At 35.1% G+C, this 23,372-nt stretch overlaps 2 pseudogenes; both read right to left on the bottom strand.

Annotated features, from left to right (window-relative positions):
• Nucleotides 1-952: 952 nt before the first annotated feature.
• LOC121764307 lies at nucleotides 953-2,977 on the bottom strand (annotated as a pseudogene).
• Nucleotides 2,978-10,406: 7,429 nt separating this feature from the next.
• On the bottom strand, nucleotides 10,407-12,539 carry LOC121764830 (annotated as a pseudogene).
• Nucleotides 12,540-23,372: the final 10,833 nt, after the last annotated feature.

Below are 23,372 nucleotides of genomic sequence, written 5' to 3'. Positions count from 1 at the left end.
ATCCGTTTCTCCATAGTTTAGTCATTTTTCTATTTTGGGAAGTTCCCTCATAGTTGAGTTATTTCCCTTTATAGTAACTTTTTTATCTTTCTTACTTTACTCTCTTTTATTTTATTCTCTCTACTTTATTCCCTTTCTTTTTTATTCTCTCTACTTTTTTCTCTTCTTACTTTTTTATCTATTTATTTAACACATTCAATACCAATTTATTAAACTCCGTGCCGAAAAGTTTTGCCTCAACTATGAAGAAAAAGAGGGAGTATCTTTTAACTTTATTCATTCATACAAAATAGGTTGAAATCCCAACCCTAAGGGCCCCCCACAGTGACCCGCTAAGGGGAGAGCCTAACCCACTGTCTGCCAGAAGCCCACCTCCCAAGGCCTCACACTTGTGTCTGAGACGAATGAGTGAGTATCTATTGTTGACAAATACTGTGGGATGAATCAAGTTATGCAGTGACTCGCTAAAAGAAGGACCTAAATTTTATGGGACGAATAAAAATCAAAATATGTGACAAAGTTTTAACGAATGAGTGAGTATCTATTGTTGACTCACCACATTTCTCAGCACTTCTAGAAGCTAGGAAATATCTCCCAAGTTAATGGAGAATAAATGTCATTATATATAATGGTGGCACATATAAAGAGTTTGACTAATAATTCTTTTGATCCAATTTTCTTATTCTCTTCCATGTTACACAAGTACACGATAATCACAATTCTCAATGAATACATGCAATAAATACTTGTCAAATTTATCAAATTAGTTTTATAGATATTCTTTTATTCGTCTAAGTTTTTCATATTCATTCAAACGGAAATATTTATCAAAGACTATATTTTGGAAAGGCTTAACTATAACTTACAATAATATGCATTATGGAGTATATGGTTTTGATTAATGCTAAACTAACTAATTATTAAAAACATACTATGATTTACTAATCGACTATCAATTCTTGAACAAGGCAACAACAGTGAATGCAACTAGTCCAACAAAGTATCCTAATCCAAGAGGGAATTGGATATCATACCAAAAACTTCTACTCCCGCCATCCCTTTCTTCCTCGGGTCTAGGCCTGTTTATCACACCCCCGCCGCAGCTCTTGTGTATCACCTCGCCACACAGTTTAGGGTTCCCTTCAAACGCGCCAATTCCAAACGTCTCAAACTGACCCCCCTTCAGAATCTCCCCTTCCAGATCATTGTCCGCAACACTAAATGCTGACAGAAAATGCAGCTTTGTCAGCGATTCCAGAATCTCTCCCGTCAGATCATTCCCCGACATGTCCAATTTCTCCATATTTGTCAGATTCGATAGCTGCTCAGGAATGCATCCTCTCAACTTGTTGTTGCGCAGTTCCAATCTTTGCAGGAGCTTCAGCTGCCCGATTTCTGTCGGAATTCTGCCGCTGAGGCTATTGTTCCCGAGTTTCAGGCTGCATGGCAGGTTGGAGAGTCGGTTGTACTGAAGATTGTCGTATAGAAAGGGCAACACGAGATGGCCCATGTCTGTGCTGCTTTTGTCGGATATAAGCGCAGGAAGCCGCGTTATCTCACGTGGGATCTCTCCCGTGAGTGAGTTTTGAGTTAAGTTGAGGACGTACAAGCTTGGCATCGATCCTACCCACGCCGGAATTGGGCCTGAGAGTTTGTTGAATGAGAGGTTCAGAATTTTAAGTTTTTTCAGTTTGGAAATCCAAGTTGGGATTTTGCCTTTGAGTTGGCATCCTCCTAAAGTCAGAATCTGCAGATTCTTGAAGGTGTCCAGGTCGTCGTCATCGGGGCATTCTCTCGCCGTGGAAGCATCTGGAGAGGAAGAGGACTGCCAAATTCTGGCAGTGTTTGAGTGTGTAGAAGGCTCCCACAGCATTGGAGAGGAAGTTGTCAGAGAGGGAGAGGTGTGTGAGAGATTTGAGAGAGGCCATACAAGGAGGGACTTCACCGCTGAGCTGGTTGTAGGCAAACCGGATTGCCCTCAGGGACTTGCATAAGCAGAGGGTGTTTGGGATGTTACCAGAGAAGGTGTTGTTGCCGAGATCAAGGGCTTGCAAATGTTGGAGGTTGTTGCGAAGGAGAAGAGTGGTGAGGTTGGTGCATTTTGTTAGAGAGGGTGGGAAGGTGCCGTTAAGGTTGTTGGAGTTGAGTTGCATGTGCTCTAATTTAGAAAGCAGCCCTAAATTTTGAGGTATCTCACCGCTTAGTTGATTGACATGGAGCTCTAAGATAATGAGATTTGAAAGGTTCACAATGGCCTTGTTGATTGGCCCGGAAAGTTGGTTGTTAGGAAGAGAGATTTCTTGCAATCTTGTCAGGGTGTAAAGGTCACGTGGCAGTGGACCCGAGAGGGAGTTGGAGCCTGCTCTGAAAACTTGAAGGCTTGAGCATTGGACTAGGGAAGGAGATATAGAGCCAATGACACTATTCATTGAGAAATTCAAGATTTTGATGAGTTGGGAGATGTTGCAAATATATGAGGGATTAGAGGAGGTGAAAGTGTTGTTGCTAATGTTGAAGAAGACCAAATTGGATGGCTGAGGGAGAAGAAATGAGGGATCAAAGGATCCATTGAAGCGGTTGCTTGAGAGGTGGATGGTTATCGGGAAAGTGCGGATGAGTGGGCCGAAGAGGGAGTTGAAGCTCAAGGGTTGCTTGAGAGGTGGATGGTTATCGGGAAAGTGCGGATGAGTGGGCCGAAGAGGGAGTTGAAGCTCAAGTCGAGAGTGAGAGAGGGGAGGAGGCCGGACAGGTGGTTGTGGGAGAGGTTTATGTGGGCTAGGAATGGAAGGTTTGGTAGAGCGAGTGAGGTGGTAGAGAGATTTTTTTCCGGCAGCCAAAGATGTGGGATGTGCAAGTTATGCCTTGCCAATGGCAGCAAGTGGTGGAGGGAAACCAGTTGAGATTGACGGAGGGAGATTGGGAAGAGATGAATGATAATAAGGAATTTGTTGTAGCTTGTTGCAACATAACACTCCATTTATTGAGGGTAGAAACAAACTGCGAGAGAGAGTGAGGAGTAGCATTGGTTTGCCCATTTGATTAATCTCCATTATTTTCCCCTCATTCACTCCTTTAGAGATGCCCACCGGTTCCGGTTCCGGCGGTTAACCGGTGAACCGGAACCGTGGCGATTTCCTCGAGCCGGAACCGTCGCAATTCGGGTCGCGGTCCGGTTCAGGTTCAAGATTTTTCGAACTGGAACTGTCACCGAACCGCCGGTTCGGGACGGTTCGGAACCGCCGGTTAACCGGATGAACCGTCGGTTCGGGCCCGGAAACCAAGGCATCGGGGAGGGCAGCTTTTCGAGCGTGAAAACCGGCCGGTTTCGGCGGTTTTTGGACCGTGAAATCCGGCGGTTAACCGGCGGTTCCGGCGGTTTTCCGCCAAAAACCGCCGGTTTTTCCGAAAATTCAATTTTTTTTTCAGATTTCAAATTCGAATTCTTCCATTTCCCCCCATTTTTATCTATAAATACCCCAATCTATCCTCATTTACATTCACCCCACTCGTGTGTTAATAAGAGTTTCTCTCTTCAATCTCTCAATTCTCTCTCTTTGTCTCCAATTTATCATTTGTGCTATTGTGCTTCCATTTAATTACTCAAGTGCTACTCTTATTACGCATTGTTATACACTTATACTTGTTCCCGTAGTTCTATAAGTTGTCTTTCTTTCTCAATTGCTTAAACAATAAAATATATATTGTTCCATATTTCTACATTTCTATTATATAATGTTGTATACTTGTATATGTATTGTAAATTGTAATGTATCGTTGTCCGTTACAACTCAAATTCAATAAAATTGATATCATTTTCATCTTATTCGTCTTATTTCAATTTAAATTATCCATTGTCTTGTTCCAATTTATTGTATAAATCCAAATTTCAAATTTATATTACATTATTGTATGTTGTATACTTGTATATGTATTGTAAATTGTAATGTATCGTTGTCCGTTACAACTCAAATTCAATAAAATTGATATCATTTTCACCTTATTCGTCTTATTTCAATTTAAATTATCCATTGTCTTGTTCCAATTTATTGTATAAGTCCAAATTTCTAATTTTTAAAAAAATCGAACCGCGAAACCGCCGGTTTTCAAACCGGAACCGTGTAAACCGCCGAAAAACCGGCGGTTCCGAACCGGAACCGTGAAATAGCCTCACGGTCCGGTTCCGGTCCCGACTTCGACCAAACCGGAACCGGCGGTTCCGAACCGGAACCGCCGGTTTTGGAACCGTGGGCAACACTACTTGTATCATTTATATGAGAGAGATGGAAAATCCTGAATCATGATTCCTTTGAGCAGAGGGAAATGTGGAGACATGGATTTGGATGGTTTTTTTATTTTTTATTTTTTTTGAAGTTTTCTATGTATCACTGTGACATGGATTTGAATGACTTCAATTTTCTTGAATTCTACTGTGTGTATTACTGCAAATGACATATATCAATATCAGGCGTAAAATATGGAGTAGAAAAAAGAAAAATTGGACACTTAGGGTAGAAATTGTAAGCCAGTAGTATGATTCTTGTGATAATTTGGTTTCATGATTTTTGTATCTGTATAATGAAATCAATATCATTGTGTGGTAGAAATCTTAGTCCCATGAAACTGTCCAATGTTATACTCCTATATATTTTGAATATAATTATTTGATATGGAATTTAAATTATGAAATTTTAAAGAATTAGAATTCTAATTCAATTCTAAATCCAAATATTTTGATATATCAAACCTTGAATTTGAAATTGAATACTCTAATTCCAATTCCGCTGATCCAATTCCTTAATATCGAATGGAGCCAATATGAATTTGGAAGAACAAAATGGGGTTGCAACTATATTTGAATATTTTTTAATAAGAGTTTTATTTTGTCATTTTGATTCGTCCCGCAATAAGAGTTCTATTTCATTTTTTTACCATAAATGGTAAGTAACCAACATTCCACAAACTTATTTCACTAATATTTTATAATGAAACTATTATATATATGAAACTATTCTATATATAAGTCAAACTCATATTCCACTACTCTTTTTTTTTTTTTTTTTAACATGTTTTCACCTTGCACAATATTCCACTACTTATTCAACCTAATTTTCTTTGCCGAAATTAAATATGACTAATATTAAGGAATGACGGGAGTATCTCACAAGTCACGACACCAAGCCCACGGCTAAAATAATTCTCAAAAACCCAAAACTTAATATCACCTCATATGAAACTCTTAACCCAAATAGAAATAGAGAGAGAAAAACAAATCAGGCATAGTTAAGGGTGAGTAAACTACTCAAAATTCAAATATATTGAATTTAAATTTTGGATCAGGTTTTTCGGACTTCGAATAGGAGTAGTATATGTAAATCAAGTAACTTAGTATAAATTTAGTGCTAATATGCCACAACTAACAATTCAGAAGATTTATCACTAACAGAGCTCAATGACCCACCGAGGATGCCGCGCTGAGACAAACATGAAGAAACATCAACTGATACTCTCCAATGCCGTCTAACCTGTAGCACACTCAACACTTCAGCCAAAATTCTCTATAAGCAAATAGTATAGAAATTATAATATTTTAGGTTCTCGGTTTTATATGGCACATTTTATCCTCAATCATCCTAAATCACGTATCGCATTCTTATTCGCGTACAAGCACTCGTGAACGTCACCTACGTCATCATAATTTCCATTTACATATACCTTATATCAAAACAACCAACAACAGAATCATAAAATCATGTCTATCTTTCATTTATCTCATGGAATATACCATATTCACAATCACACATCAATTCATAAACTAGTAGGATAGAATACACAGTAAAATTTGCATGTCACCAATTATCATTCACACACCATCGCATATACATATCACCAACATTTTCACATAACCAAACACATATATAGTCCCATAAATGCTTAGTGACAGACTAGAGTACGCTGACCAGATCAGAAACAGAATCAGATGCAGAAGCGGATTTTGTCCTCAAGAGGACTCCGCACAGATTACCCATTTAGGGTGTATACATATAATCAGACCACCCATGAGGGTGCATATCAGACAGATCAGATGACATATAACAGATGATCCTCGCTTCAGTCATCCAGAAGACGAGTAATCACAAATAATGCAGCGCTGCTGTCCTATGACATGCCAATTGTACCCAAAGAATACACTCAAGCACATGGCATAAACACAATCAAATATACTCATTTTGATCTCAATACTTATTTCCAACTATTTCCAACATAAAACATCAACAACTTATTTTCACACCACATCATATCACATTTATAGATTAAATTTCAGCACTCTCAAAACCACATCAATACAGACAGATCAGACCTCATCATAGATGGATAGATCAGACATCATCACATGTAATCATATTTATATACATCTCATCATCATATATCATTTATCATATCCACCTTAATGCTCATTTCCACATTTATCTACAGTCACAATCATATTCTTCCCTTTTCATATTTCATTACCAAATCATTCAACAGTTCATCATATTCTCATATTTTACTTCATAAGTCTTTTATCGCATAATTACTCATAATTTACTAAGATAATAAGTCATAATTTAAAGCACATAAGAGAATTAGACCATTTAAGTGCTGAGCATGCTACCTGACAGACTTATGAGCATAAGCCATTTTACCACCTTTACGTTTCGGTCAGCTCACACCGTTTTTCTCGTCCACCATTATTCTATCTTTGAGACCACCGTTGATAATCCTTCATCTGATGTACTACTAACAAGCAACTCATATTAATTATATACTTTCTTTATGTAATCATTTATAATATATATATATATATATATAGGGGTGTGGTAAAATACAAACTCTCTAAAATACAAACTATACAAACTTTAATCATACTCACTTAATACAATTAATCAACGGTTAATATAAGAGATTTTTCTAATGTCAACATTTTGACATCGAAAAATCAGAATTTGGACACCCCCGTCGACAGAATTTGTACACTCCGTACATCCCCCCGGTGACATAATTTGTACATTCTGTTGACATCGACCCCCGGTGACATAATTTGTACAGTCCGTTGACATAATTTGTACACTCAGGTGACAGAATTTGTACACTCCGGTGACATGGTTTGTATAGTTTGTATTTTAGAGAGTTTGTATTTGATCACACCTATATATATATATATATATATATATATATATATATATATATATAAGTGAACCACATAAATGGTACCTGATCTTTCACTTTTGCACATAAATGGTACCTGATCTTTATTTTATATCGTTTTTGGTACCCCATGACAAAAATAACCCTAGGTAGCAAACATGTGATTTTTTTGTTATGGAGGATATTTTTGGAAATTTCAATTAAATAGTACTTCCTTCGTCCTATAATAGATGTTACACTTTCCTTTTTAGTTTGTCCCACAAAAGATGTCACACTTCCTTTTATGAAAAAAGCTTCCTCTCACATTAATATAAGTATATTATTTTCTCTCTCCATCTAACACACAAAACAATATCTCCTAAAATCCCGTGTCATTTTCCAAGTGTGTCATCTATTATGGGACGGAGGGAGTACCAAACATGTGCTTTTTTTTCTTCCTTTCTTATTTCTTTTTTTCTTCTTTAGTTTCATCTTCTTTCTTTTTTCTTCATTTTCTTCTCTCTTTTTTCTTCATTTTCTTCTTTCTTTTTAGTATTTTATCTTCCTTTCTTCTTTCTTTTTTCTCTTTAGTTTATGTTTCCTCTTTTTTTGTCTCGTCTTTCTTTTTAGTGTTTTATACATACATCTAATTGCATTCATAATATAAATCAAGAATAAAACACCTAGTTAATTAATTATTTAAAGTAATTAAACCAATTGAATATTTTTGATTAAATTATTTTATACTCATTTTAGGGTTGAAACACCTAATTAAAAATATTAAACTCTTTATATCATTATAAATACAATTCACAATTTTAAATTTTTATTAAGACTATATTAATTAGTTATTAATTTAATATAAAACAACAACAATAACAATAATAATAATAATTATTATTACTGCTAGTTTTTAGCATTATAATAATAATATTATTATAATAATTAAATATAATAATAACTAAATATATTTGAATGATATTAAAAAATAAATTAATTATTAATTTTTAACATCCACATAATAATATTAATATTGATTAATAATAATAGTACAAAGAGGGAGGAGAATGAGAGAAGATATTATAATATCACTTTTGGTACTAGTTTTATGTATGTCCAAAATACCCTCTATGACACAAATGAGAAAATGTATTTGTTTATAGGACATTTTGGGATGAAAATCACGTCATGTACCAAAATTGTGATTTATAGGTACCAAAAACGATATAAAATACAGACCAGATACCATTTATGTGCAAAAATAAAAGATCAGGTACCATTTATATATATTCACAGTTTATCCATTTTGTCTTATTAAACCTTTCAAATTAATCATGGCATTGGACCAATTTCCCATTGAACGTTTCATATTTTTTCAAAATGCTTAGGAGGCTAAACTTAACATTATTAGATTCCCCCATAAGTTGAATTTTCAATCCAACAAGGTTCACTCCAAGATTCCTAATAGTTTAAGAGATATTCTTATTTTCCAACGGAATATAAAAATGGGACAGTTTATGACAACGTTTTCTACTCAATTTTTATAAATAGTATTTGTACTCTTTAAATAATAAGAAAATTCGGAGAACAACTAGACATCTTATAGTTAATTTTGATATCATGCAATCAAGTTTTCATTGATCTTAAGTGCTCTCAATAATTCGGATAAGATGTACGAAAACAGTACACATTACGAAAACTATGACAATATAGCTGTATAGTTATAACAATTTATTGATATAGTTCCTAAAATCCAAAATTCTCCAAAATATTCAGAGAGTTACTAGAATCATCAAAGTTGTTTTAAAAATTGTTAAACCAGAATTTTCACTGTTCTACTCATGCTGAACAATTCGAAACAGATCATTAAAAAACAGGGAATTAAATCTGATTCAAACATTTATATCAAATTCTACTTCCATTTATGTTTAATCATCTCACTAACCATATATTTTGTCTAGCTAGATATTTAATCATCAAAACCATAAAATCAAATGAGTATTTTCAGTCCTCATGAAATCTTTATGCTAGAGTTCAATAGATTCTACATATTTTATCAAAACATGCTTAAACCTACACAAAAACCACTTATTCATGAACTATTCAAGAATTAAAATTATTCCCCTACAACTTCTCAATTATTTGAACCTACCAGCCCTCCATTCTCTACATTTCATCTATTTAAATGCTATAAATATAGGTAGGCAGAGAGAGATACCTTGATAACCCCCAAATTTCTCATTTACTTCTACGATTTGATAAAAATGAGTGAAGATGGAAGAAAGAGCCTGGGATTCCTTCTATGGTGGAGCACATTTTTCCTTGAAAAAAAAGATGAATAGTAGCATGGGATGATATTTATTGTAAGTCACTAACATTCTTTTATTTGTTTAAATAGTAAAGAGACAAGTGGCACTCATTTATATAATTTAAATTGATCTAGATTTTTCTATCATTTTAAGACATGTTGGAGGCCCAAAATATCACCTACTTAGCTAAAAAAAAGTTCCTATAATTTTTCTTGAAGAATTTTGACCATTTTCATGTGAAAAGACCAAAATGCCCTTCTATCGAATTTTCTACACGAACATCGTATAAATCATAATTTCTTTCTCAATCTTACTCAAATTATACTTATAATACTTAATTAATGATACAATACCCCTCATTAATTACTTTAATTAATTTGGTCATGTTCGTCGTAGAAACAATCACCGAAAACCTGATATACATGCTTTACACTTCTTAACATAATTTCTTCTAGTCTCTCCATTTCCAACCTTATATTCTTTTCTAACACTTAATTTTTCATTTAATCACTTCCTAATCATATACTTTAATATTTCCATCCACAAATAGGAGTTCCGATTCATTTATAGATATAAATGGTAACAAGCCTCACACTCCACTATCTCATTCCATCCACATTTCATTTAAAACAAATAAATACAAGTGGAATCCAATAACCACTAACTTTTTTCCACTCACTTTTCTTTATACTTCCTCCGTCCCAATAAATATGAAACATTTAGTTTCTGGCACGGGATGTTATGCAGTGTAGTTTTGTGAGTTAATGAAGAGAGAGAGTAAAGTAAGAGAGCAAAAAATAGAGATAATATTGTTTTCATTTTAGGAAACGTTTCATTTTTAGCAGGACAACCAAAAAAAGAAAACGTTTCATTTCTAACGAGACAGATGGAGTATTTCTTAAAACTCATACCGAAGAAAATGGGACTCCTATTCGTAGACGAAGGGAGTAATTAGTAATCGACTACCAACTCTTGAAGAAGAGTATAGCAGTTCCTGCAACTAGTCCAACAAAGTATCCCAATCCTAGAGGGATACGGATATAATACCAAGGACTCTCACTCCCGTCATCCTTTTCTTCTTCGGGCTTAGGCCTGTTTATCACAACCGTGCTGCAGCTCCTGTGTATAACCTCGCCGCACAGTTTAGGGTTCCCTTCAAACGCGCCAATTCCAAACGTCTCAAACTGTCCCCCCTTCGGAATCTCCCCTTCCAGATCATTGTCCTCCACGCTGAATGCTGACAGGAAATGCAGCTTCGTCAGCGATTTCGGAATCTCTCCCGTCAGATCATTCCCCGACATGTCCAGTTTCTCCACATTTGTCAGATTCGACATCTTCCCAGGAATGCTTCCTCTCAACTTGTTGTTGCGTAGTTCCAATCTTTGCAGGAGCTTCAGCTGCCCGATTTCTGTTGGAATTCTGCCGCTAAGACTATTGTTCCCGAGTTTCAGGCTGCATGGCAGGTTGAAGAGTCGGTTGTACTGAAGATTGTCGTATAGAAAGGGCAACGCGAGATGGCCCATGTCTGTGCTGCTTTTGTCGGATATAAGCGCAGGAAGCCGCGTTATCTCACGTGGTATCTCTCCCGTGAGTGAGTTTTGAGTTAAGTTGAGGACGTACAAGCTTGGCATTGATCCTACCCATGCCGGAATTGGGCCTGAGAGTTTGTTGAATGAGAGGTTCAGAACTTTTAGTTTTTTCAGTTTGGAAATCCAAGTTGGGATTTGGCCTTTGAGTTGGCATCCTCCTAGAGTTAGAATCTGCAGATTCTTGAAGGTGTCCGAGTGCATCAGGTCGTCGTTGTTGGGCATTCTCTCATCGTGGAAGCATCTGTTGAGGAAGAGGACTGCCAGATTCTGGCAGTGTTTGAGTGTGTTCAGGGCTCCGACAACGTTGGACAGGTGGTTTTCGGTAAGGGAGATTTGTGTGAGAGATTTGAGAGAGGCCATACAAGGAGGGACTTCGCCACTGAGCTGATTGTAGGCAAGCCGGATTGCCCTCAGGGACATGCATGAGCAGAGGGTGTTTGAGATGTTACCGGAGAAGGTGTTGTTGCCGAGATCAAGTGTTTGTAAATGTTGGAGTTTGGAGAGGTTGAGCTTGGAGATTTTGCCGTTGAGGAGGTTGTTGCGAAGGAGAAGAGTGGTGAGGTTGGAGCATTTTGTTAGAGAAGGTGGGAAGGTGCCGTTGAGGTTGTTGGAGTGGAGTTGCAGGTGCTCTAATTTGGAAAGCAGCCCTATATTTTGAGGTATCTCACCGCTTAGTTGATTGGTGTGGAGCTCTAAGATAATGAGGTTTGAAAGGTTCACAATGGCCTTGTTGATTGACCGGAAAGTTGATTATTAGGCAGTGAGATTTCTTGCAATCTTGTCAGGGTGTAAAGGTCGTGTGGCAGTGGACCCGACAAGGAGTTAGAGCCTGTTCTGAAAACTTGAAGGCTCGAGCATATGGCGAGGGAAGGAGATATATGGCCAACGAATTGATTCATGGAGAAATCTAAGATTTTGATGAGTGGGGAGATGTGGCAAATAGATGAAGGATTGGAGGAAGTGAAAGTGTTGTTACTGATGTTGAAGATGGCCAAACTGGATGGTTGAGGGAGAAGAAATGAGGGATCAAAGGAGCCATTGAAGTGATTGCTTGAGAGGTCTAGAGTGTGGATGGTGAGGGGGAAAGTGCGGATGAGTGGGCCGAAGAGGGAGTTGAAGGTCAAGTCTAGAGTGAGGAGGCGAGGAGGGAGAGCGGGGAGGAGGCCGGAGAGATGGTTGTGGGAGAGGTTTATGTGGGCTAGAAAAGGAAGGTTTGGTAGAGTGAGGGAGGTGCCAGAGAGATTTTTTTTCGGCAGCCAAAGATGTGTGACACGAGGGGCGCCGTTGTGGGATGTGCAGGCTACGCCATGCCAATGGCAGCAATTGGTGGAGGGAGACCAGTTGAGGCTGAGGTTGAGGGGAGGGGAGTGGGAAGAGATGAATGTCAGTAAGGAATCTTGTTCTTGTTTGTTACAACTTAGTACACCATTTTGTGAGAGGAGGAACAAATTGAGAGAGAGGATCAGAAGTAACATGGGTTTCGCCATTTTGATTAATTTATGCCCCTTCTTTCTCCCTTCATCCTCTCCTTATATATTGAAGAGATAGATTTGAAAAGAACATATTAGGGTGGAAAATCATGATTTATTGGTATAGATGAAAATGGGATAGGTCCACCCTTATTAAAAGAAGAAAAAAATGGACACTTATTCCGAACAAAATCATGAAACGCTTGCTTTTTATCAAATAAAATATCAAATCAAGTTTAACCTTCTATAATTAACTTAGTTGGAGTGAGTGGAAGCTCCACTTTACTCGACCACAATCTTAAGTAATATAATTTGAATAATTAAGAGAATAAACTTCTCATTACAAATATCAAATTTTTTAGTCCACGATTCATGAGAACTAAAATCTGAACCTATTGGATGGAGGAGAATCATGTTACCAATTGAATTACGACGATCGCGATATTAATCTATATTTTTATAGATTACAAGTTTGTAGATCTAACCAACTCCCATGTCAAAAGAATTCGAATATAACAACCATAATTGCATATGAATTAATGAGAATTTTCATAAATGTGAATTAGGAATACGATGCACGAGTCGCTATACATTTGTTCTTTGTCATGTGAGAGTGATCTAAAGTAACAATGTATTATCATTAGTTTTGAATTTAGAGCATTAGCAATGGCGCCCGTCCCGACAGAAGTCCGACCGGCGTGCCAGACGTCTGTGCGGGACGTCTGCCATTGTGCAAGGTCGCGACGGATACGGACGTCCGCTGCGGACATCGGAGTTCCGCGGCGTTCCGAGGACGTCCGTCGCGACGTCCGTGCGGACGTCCGCCATTGCGGAGACACGACGGACGTCCGCGCGGACGTCCCAATTTTTTAGTTTTTTTTATTTAATGGAATTTTTTTCTCTATTTGTGTCGAAATTTTAATTCCGTAAATTGTTTAATTCCTGAAATTGTTTAATTTGTGAATTTGTGAATTTGTGAATTTTTATTATTGTGGGAAGTCCGTCGGGACGTCCTTGGGGATGTCCGTCATTGTGCAGTGGGATGTCCGTATGACGTGACATCCACAGTTGGATGTCCGAATGACGTGGCAGGAGGTGTTTTTGGGATGTCCGCGGGGACATCCGCACCACTGCTAATGCTCTTATATTGCAAGTTGCGATATTGGATGATGATTATTATCTGGTTTTTATGAAGATTGAGATTTCCTTTTCAACTTATTTTTGGCATTGGTGACTAATGAGACCAACATAATTGCGTCAACTTTACTAGGAATAAACATAGTTAAAACTATACAAACTTGACAGCGTGAACTCCTTTTTTTTGTGCATTCCCCTTAACATAGTTCATATATCCACTAATACATTGTTTATCTACACGTTTTTTTCCTAATAAACAAAGAGGAATTAGGGTAGTTAGTAGAATTTGGATTTTTTTCGAGAAATTATTTGAATGAATTGAAAGAACAAAATGGGGGTTGCAACTATATTTGATTAATTCCCCTTACGGTTGAGCCCAGTATTCCTTATTTTTAGACCAACACCAAGCCCATGGCTAAAATAATTAGTTAAGTAGTTGCGATAATTATGGATGGTTAAAAATACGGAAACATACAAATACCGCTCTTATCGTAGCGACATGTTATAGAGAATACCGTATTTTTGTTATACCGCAATTTTTTGTAAGATATGATACCTTAGCAGTTTATTACTACGGTACAGTAACAATATGAATTCATATACTGGTATATGTTGAGGTATACTAAAAGTACGATATATACCGCAAAAATAACGTAAACCGAATTTCAAAAGTACGGCATACCGAAAATATAGTACGGTATCGGTATTGAAATTCATCATACTAAAAATTCAAGTAAGGTAAATGTATTACTCCCTTTGTCACATAAATATATGTGCACTTTCCAGTTTCATATGTCCCATAAAAATATGGGCATTTCCATTATGGACAGTTATCACAATTTATTACCTCTATACATCAAGTGATTTACAACTTATACCACCATTAAAACACTAATAATAATGGGAGTCTCCTATCCACTAACACTACTTTAACTATTCTTCCCCTTCTATTTCTTACTTTACCAATTTTTTTTTAATTCTCGTGTCATATCATATGTCCATATGTTTATGGGACGGGGGGAGTATTTTTTTATCATACCGAATTTTCGATAAGATATACGATATGATGATTTTGGTAATATATATTGTATCGACCCACCCTACTTGATCCTTAATATTTAGCCTTATTAACTTGAGTTTCCCTTGAGTTGGCCGCTAATCATAACAAGTGTGATACTCATACTTAGAATCATGGTCAAAACCTATTAGGATAGTAATCGATAAACAACCAACTTATTAGTTTATGTAGTAACCACCCCTTTAGCTATAATGATGGAGAGTCTATACTAACCTTAGATTTTATTCCTAGCATGCTATAACTATAAAATTAGTTTTTAATCCTAGCATTCCACAACTATAAAACTAAGCAAATGACACCAAAGCGACGATCATTGACCTGAGAAGAATACATTGCACGAATAAACGATCAACATAATCTTCCATCCAGCCAATCTATAACACACTCACCACTTTTACCGATTCTCAAATTAAAATAATAAAATTCGACTATATGAATTATTTGGTTAATTATAAATTAAAATATTATTATTATCATTATTTTTGTTAACATGTATAAAATCACATTAACTTCCCACACACTTATAAATATATCTTTAATTTTATATCTCTATTTAGTCTTAATGTTGTACTTCTTTCAGACTTTTGATTATATATTTCTAATAAGCACTCATGACTTTTATGGGCTTCTAGGTATAATAGAATGAAATAAGGAGGGAATGAAATGATAATATGAATAGAATGGGTATTATATTCCATTCTTGTGCTTCATGAATGTAAGATTTATAAATGGAATGGTATTATTATTCCTTGATTGATTTCATTTCTATGCTTATTAAGTACAAACAATATAGGAATATAATAAATGAAATATGAATAATTAATATGTTGATTCTAAAAAAAATATTTATTCAAACATATTTTTATCAAATATTTTGGATCATATTAATTTGTACTATACATGTAAATGAGTGTGTGCATATGTGGTTTATGTAAGTTGTGGTGTGTGTGTACATGTATGGTGGTGGGTGTGTGCGCGTGTGTATGTGTGTACTGTTTGTGGGGGGGGGGGGGGGTGTGAAATGTTTGAATGGAATGACAATTCCTTAGTTAAATGGAAGGAATGACTATTCTCATGGGAGTGAAATGGTGATTCCTAAGGTAAAAAAAAAATCAAGCAAATGCAATGAAATGGAGGTAGTAATGTCGTTTCGTTTCCTCATTCATTTCATCATAGCAAGTAGCCCCTTAGTTATACTTCATTATCAGCCTCAAGTACGCATTAATACTTTTCCTATTTATTCAATATTTTCACATTTCATGGAGATAATTACTATTCACACATTTAATGGAACTCTATCAATAATACACATGTTAAACTTATTTCTAAATTATTTTACGCATATTGGAGATAAAATATGCTTTCACTGTTCCTTAAATTTTGTTACATGTTGGCCGGGCACGAGTCTTAGTTAGTGGTAAAAAGTAAAATTTGATAAATTTTGTGGACGAATGAAAATGAAAATATATGACTAATTTTCAGGGAATGAGAGATCTCGGCACTTCTAGAAGTCAGAGAATTGAATATCTCCAAGAATAAATGTCATTATATTATAATGGTGGCACATATAAGAGTTTGACTAAATAAATTCTTGATCCAATTTTTTTATTCTCTTCCATGTTACACGAGTACACGACAATCACATTTCTCAAGGAATACATCTATACTAATAACAGCAAAGTAAGTACTGTTAGGGTTTGTATACTAGAAATCACCTTTCGAGTGATTGAATACTGTAAAACTCTAATAATTATTTTTCAATGAATGCAACAGATTATTTTTGTCGTAATGTTGTTATGTTTTACATTTAATGGATGTTTAATGCATATTTAAATGTATAAGTCAACATAACAAAGTCTAAGTCTTTATTTTAGTAGACCGGTTGTGGGCTGCGCTCAATTTAAGGTACGCGGTCAGTTCTGAACAAAGAAAAATAAGAATTTCACAACCTAGATAGGCCTAGACTACCTATTGTGAAAGGTTGCAATGTCAGTCCGATTATTTCTAAGCCTTATTGAAATATGATGACATTGGTGTGGTATAGCACTGAATGGATCTAACAGCAAGATGAGTCTTTATGCTATCTACTGAAAGACGAGGTCTTGATAATTAATTTCTTAATCAATGTACGTTAGCATTGAGCATACGATATTGAGTATCTACTACTTTGACTTACCAAAGGTGCGGGTTTTTCGTCACCCAACGATCCAGGTATATAGGGTAGTGGTGATCATTATCTGGCGGTGCTAGGATTGCTATTATATTGAGTCGCGATCGAGGAGAGTCTCGTTTGATAACATCCACAAGTGGAGCTCGAAACAATGTTTTATTATTCGGAACCTAGCTAGTTGGAGTTTGATTACTCTATGAATAATAAATAAGAGTTTCTTGCTAAGTCCACTCTTGGAGATTAAAATATGTTAATTAATTAAGTCCGTAGCAGACATTAATTAATTAATGGATGTTTCTTTCTTAAGCGCGGGAAATGAATTAAACAAATTAAAGGAAACCCGGAACACTTGTAATTTCGGATTTGGAAATGTAGTGCAATATTACTTCTGTAGTGGCTGCTTGCAATATTCCAATATAAGCTTGTATTAAATTGTGGGTTCAATTTAATTAGTAAAAACCTAATTGGGTGAGGCCATGTCCAAATTCTTCCTTAGATCTCTGACTGGGCCCAATATGTGACTTAATATATAAAGGAGAATAAAGGAGACAGAAAATACACTTATTCTCATTAAAATTTTCGTCCCCTCCCTTTTGAGAGAGAGAGTTCGAAAATTGCTTCTTCCGTGAGTAGAGTTCTGTCTTCGTTATTCGAGTCCTAGTATTCTGGTGAGATTTGCCCACACAAATATCAGTATACAGTCCGGGACACCAGACAGAAGATCCGAGGTTGAGTTATGAAGATCTTCACGTGGAGAAGACGCAAGCCATCTTCGATTCTTTGGAGAATCAACAAGGTAAATTGGCTGACTCCGTAGTATGCATGTTTTAGGATTTATTTGTTCTAAAGCATGATTTAAATTCAAGTTACGAGCATGATACATGTAATAATTGCGCGAATAGAATTTGTCTAAATAATCTGCTAAATAGATCAAATTCATGTGATCGGAGTTTATGCACGCTTCCGCTGCCAACCCCTTCAAGTACAAACCTTCAAAAAATGGGGTTTGCACTTTTTTAGCATCAAATATTTATAAAATTATATTTTCAGTTAAAAAGTTTAATACATCCCAAATTTAGTCCTGATTTTTACTATTCTTCCATTTAAATCTTAAGGGGTATATGTGGCCATTTAGTTTAATTTGAAGACCATAGTTGTGATTATTTAATGTTTATTTAGTGATTTTAAGAAGTAAAAATTTTTATGGTATTATTAAATCTTTGTATATTATCTCAAAACAAATTATTAAATAATTGTAGTGTTATCTAAAAATGAATTATTTAAATTTTTAGCATTATTTAAATTATTACTACATTACAATGGGGAAATTAATATGTATTTATAGTATTATTTAAAATATATTGAATGATTTATTTTTAAAGGATTCATTTTTATTTAAAACCTTGATTGCAACAAAAATTTAAAAATGTCATTTTAATAAAATAGACTACAACTCAATTCAATTTAAGTCAAAATAAATTACAACTAGATTCATGTAAAGAAATTGGTATCTAACAAATTAGTATAAATTATTGTTGCAATCAAGCATTAATTAAAAATGAATGCTTAAAAATAACCATTCAATATTTTCTAAATAATACTACAAACACATATTAATTTCCCAATTTAATGCAATAATTTAAATAATACTACAAAGATTTAAATAATTCGATTTTCGATAACATTACAAATATTTAAATAATTTGTTTTGAGATAATATATAAAGATTTAATAATACGACATATATTTTTGGTCCGTAAAAAGCACAAAAGAAGTATATAAACATTCAAAAATCACAAGTTTGGTCCTCAAATAAAATTAAATTGAAATATACCCCTCAAGAGCTAAAAGGTAGAATAGTGAAAATTGGGACTGAATTTGAGATTTATGAAAATTTTTTTACTGAAAATATGATTTTGTAAATGTTGGGTACTAAAAAAGGTGCAACTCCATTTTGTGGGTACTAGTTTTGTAGTTCACTCTACTAATAAAAATGGTTAGTTGGGAGAAAACTGAAAAGATCTTGATTTCCTTTTTGGACGAAAATATGAGTTGACTGTGTAATTATTTTTGGGCGATTCAATTAAAAACTGAAAATAGACTACAACTCAATTCAATTTAAGTCAAAATAAATTACAACTTGATTCACGTAGAAAAATCGGTATCTAACAAATTAGTATAAATTATTGTTGCAATCAAGCATTAATTAAAAATGAATGCTTAAAAATAACCATTCAATATTTTCTAAATAATACTACAAACACATATTAATTTCCCGATATTGTCACGACCGCACTTCCTAAGGATAGAAAGCGCGGTGGATCGCGACTAGTGGGGGAATTAATAAGCGGGGAAGAAGGGGGAAAACAATCAAGGGGTACAACATGTAGATCAAAAGGTGAAATTCCATTATCAATTCAAAGTTTCAAATCCCGAAAGTACATAACATGAATGGCATAGTTTGACAATCCAAAGGAAATAAAAGAAATTCTTAAAACGTAGAGTAGCGGAAGCAATTGAGAGTTTGGCTACTACTATGTATGAAGACACAATAGTAATCGGAACAGTTATTGAATACAATTCTGGAATCATTGCTCAACATCCTCCGCCTCCCGTCCTTGCTCAACCTGCACATAGGGAAAACATATACAGGGGCTGAGTACTTGATGCACCCAGTGAACTCATGCCCGAAATACATTTATCGCTTAAGTTATGTCAAGCCATCATTGAGTGAAACTCGGGTTTTACTTTAAAAGGCCGAGAAACATTAAAATCATTCCTTAAAATAGTGTCTGCGTGGACAAACATCATCATCCATCATATACCATATCTGAACCATCATGTGAAACGAGAATGTGGCCACAATCTCGATCACTGGACCGGCCTACCTAGAGGACGGCTCACGATCCCCATCAGTGCACTAGCCTAAGTAGGGTTGAGACCCTAGTTAGACCCGAATTTGTTAACCATCAAAGTCTAGTAGAACATTATTCTAGTAGAGAATCGGATAGGCAATTCAAAACATAAAATACGGCATGCCATACTATTTAAAACCTCCCTTATTTCACCATAAACATATCAATTTCAAATAAAAAGATTTAAGTAATAAAGCCCACCTCAAAAGCTTAGGAATTCCGTAAAAAGTTCCTCGTACCTTTTCGGAAAACACATAACATTCATATAAATTCTCGGTAACGAAGGTATTTAGAATGCATGCACTCCAATTAAAATCTTTTAATTCTCTTTCTCGGTTTTCGTGAATTTTCGATTATTCGTCGGCCGCCCAAGGCGTCGCGGGCGACGCAGGTCGGCCGTTTACGCTTATTGACTCCTCATAATTTTCCCCCGTGATATAGGATTTAATCCCAAAATTTTGATTAAGCGCTTAACTCACTTTCACCAATTTCTTTCCTTTAATTATTTCGGACTTGACATAATTTATTCATCCTTGGCATTAATCAAGAATTAATTAACTCCCCACAATTAATTATTGGCCAAAAGATTTATTCCACTAGCCCAAAACATTTTATATTCGAGTCCAACTTAATTATCCGACAACCCACCTTATTTCTCCATTTTTTTTAATGAGGCCCAACTAAAAAAATAAAATAAAACATCTATCAATTTATTTAGCCCCATTTTTAAAGCAAAGGCCCAATTATAATTCAAGCCCAAGACTCCCTTATTTCTCCATATTCCCCCACGCCTATCTTCCTCTCTACTTCTTCTTCCCCTTTTCTGTCTTCTGCCCGACTCTCTCTCTCTGTCTGTCGACTGCAACCACGAGCAGCCGCCCCTGCCGTGAAAGCAACGACGCCGCTGCTGAAGTCGCCCGCCGTCTCTGCTGAAGTCGCCCGCCGTCGCAGCTGAAGTCGCCGGGAGCTGGAGTCGTCGCCGTCACCGTGCCGCTGCCGCTGCCGCGATGCCGTTGCTGCCACGACGCCACCGCTGCTGTCACGGGGAAGAGGAGCTACTGCCGTCGCGCCGGGAGCCGCTGTCCGCGCCTGGGAACGTCGAGCGCGGCTGTCCGCCGCTGCCCGTCGCCGGCGGCGGCTTCCCCTTCTCCGAAACCACCCCGAACGACCCCGATTCAACCCGCAACACGCGTTATTATTATAAAGTTAAGTTCTTTCGTAGTGTTGATTACAAACGGCGATCTTTGATTTGTTTTACAAGTTGAGTTGGTTGGGTGATTATGGAAAAGTTATGGAATGATTTATGGAACAACATGTATGTATAACTACTTATCTAAATCATGCTTTAGGAATTGAGAAGGGAATATACCTCCAAAATGGTGGGTGAGCAAAATGGTAGCAAGGTCTTCCTTTCTCTCTCTCTCGGCTCCTCTATCTCTCGGCCTCTCTCTCAAATTCTTTGTTTGAAGTGTAATGTGTATTGTGTTAGAGAAGTGAAGAGATTGTTATGTTTAAATGGTGTGCCCTTTGGTTGTAGGAGTAAATGAGAGAGGTGGAAGGTTGGAAAGATGGAAGGTCTCCATGAAGAAAGGAAATGGCCGAGAAGGGGAGAAGGAAGGAAATGGTGTTGGGCTTGTTCCACGGGAAAAGTATTGGGCTCCAATTAATTTAAGTGGTGTTGGGATCAATTTAATTGGAAGCTCAAGTTAATATAATATTCAAATTGTTAGTTCTTTTGATTGCTATGGCCCAAGGCCATTTTATGTACTTATTGGACTCTAATTTAATTTGAGAAGCCCAAGTAAATACATACTTTATTTTTCTCATATTTTCCTTCGTTAATTAAAATTCACGGGTCTTTATATAATTTTTGGTTATCTCGTTCTTCACAACCAAAATTAAAGTACGTTTAACGGCATAGTTTATATTTGGTATTGTTCCAAATATACTATCCCTTCAACCATTCCTCGATTTACGCGCGCCGTTATCCATAGATAGAAAAATATATTCCTTTCCACGTATTTCAGTCGTCTTGCTAAAAATAGTAATTTCATCGTCATTCTTTCAACGAAACCTTCAACATGTCTCCCATCATTCATAATTAAATAAAATAAGCACGTTTCTTTTTTTTCACATGAAACACATAAACCATACAATTTTTCAAATCACATTTATCGAGAAGCATAGTATTCGAAATAATTTTATCAATTATTTCATTTCATAAATTAGATTCGTACTTAAAAGTACGGGTGTTACAGATATAATGCAATAATTTAAATAATACTACAAAGATTTAAATAATTCGATTTTCGATAACATTACAAATATTTAAATAATTTGTTTTGAGATAATATATAAAGATTTAATAATACCACAAATATTTTTGGTCCGTAAAAAAGCACAAAAGAAGTATATAAACATTCAAAAATCACAAGTTTCGTCCTCAAATCAAATTAAATAGAAATATACCCCTCAAGGGCTAAAAGGTAGAATAGTGAAAATTGAGACTGAATTTGAGATTTATAAAATTTGTTTACTGAAAATATGATTTTGTAAATGTTGGGTACTAAAAACGGTGCAACTCCATTTTGTGGGTACTAGTTTTGTAGTTCACTCTACTAATAAAAATGGTTAGTTGGGAGAAAACTGAAAAAGAACTTGATTTCCTTTTTGGAGGAAAATGTGAGTTGACTGTGTAATTATTTTTGGGCTATTCAATTAAAAATATATTTAATTATATTTTATTGATTAATTAATCTTAAAATAAATCTTAATTTAAACTAACTTCATATTAAAGATGTTTTGAAATTTTAATTGACCAAATAAAATGTTATCTTGAAGTGTATCAGCTTAATTCAATGATCACACATGATATATTTTACTTTAAATAGAAGATGTTTTCAATTTTGACATATTAATTTTTATTTATAATTTATAAGTAATTATTTTGCAATAAATTTTATATAAGATTCATTTTATCTTAATAAATTATTATTATTAATTAAATAATTTGTATATATATATATTATTGAATGTGTAATATTTTAATATATATAAATATATCAATATGAAAAATTCTATTATATTATTTAATTATATTTGGAAAATTATTGATAAATTATTGTGGAGTTTATGTGTAATTTAAATAAATATGTAGGTAAGATTGAAAAAGTAAAAAAATTAGGAGAAGATGAAATAATCTTTTGAGTTTGAGGAGTAAAATTACAATTTGATGTGACATAAATGAAAAAAAAGAGTTTGGGTATATTATTTGGACTTCAGTTTGGGCATTTAATATGGAGATGGCCTTGGAGGATATTAATTTATGTATTATTTAGGTTTTAGTTTTGGGTATATTATTTGGACTTTAGTTTGGGCATTTAATATGGATTTCATGATGTAATTTAGATTTTAAATAATAGTTTTGGTAGTATATTATTTGGACTTTAGTTTGGGTATTTAGTTTGGATTTTATGGTGTAATCTATATTTTAAATAATAGTCTAGGTTTTGTAATTGATATCTTTAATATAGTTGACTAT

This window comes from Salvia splendens, chromosome 14 (genome assembly GCF_004379255.2).
Source record: "Salvia splendens isolate huo1 chromosome 14, SspV2, whole genome shotgun sequence".
NCBI classification, from domain to species: Eukaryota; Viridiplantae; Streptophyta; class Magnoliopsida; order Lamiales; family Lamiaceae; genus Salvia; species Salvia splendens.
Note: the sequence above shows the minus strand (reverse complement) of the source record. Positions and strands in the feature narration are given on the sequence as shown.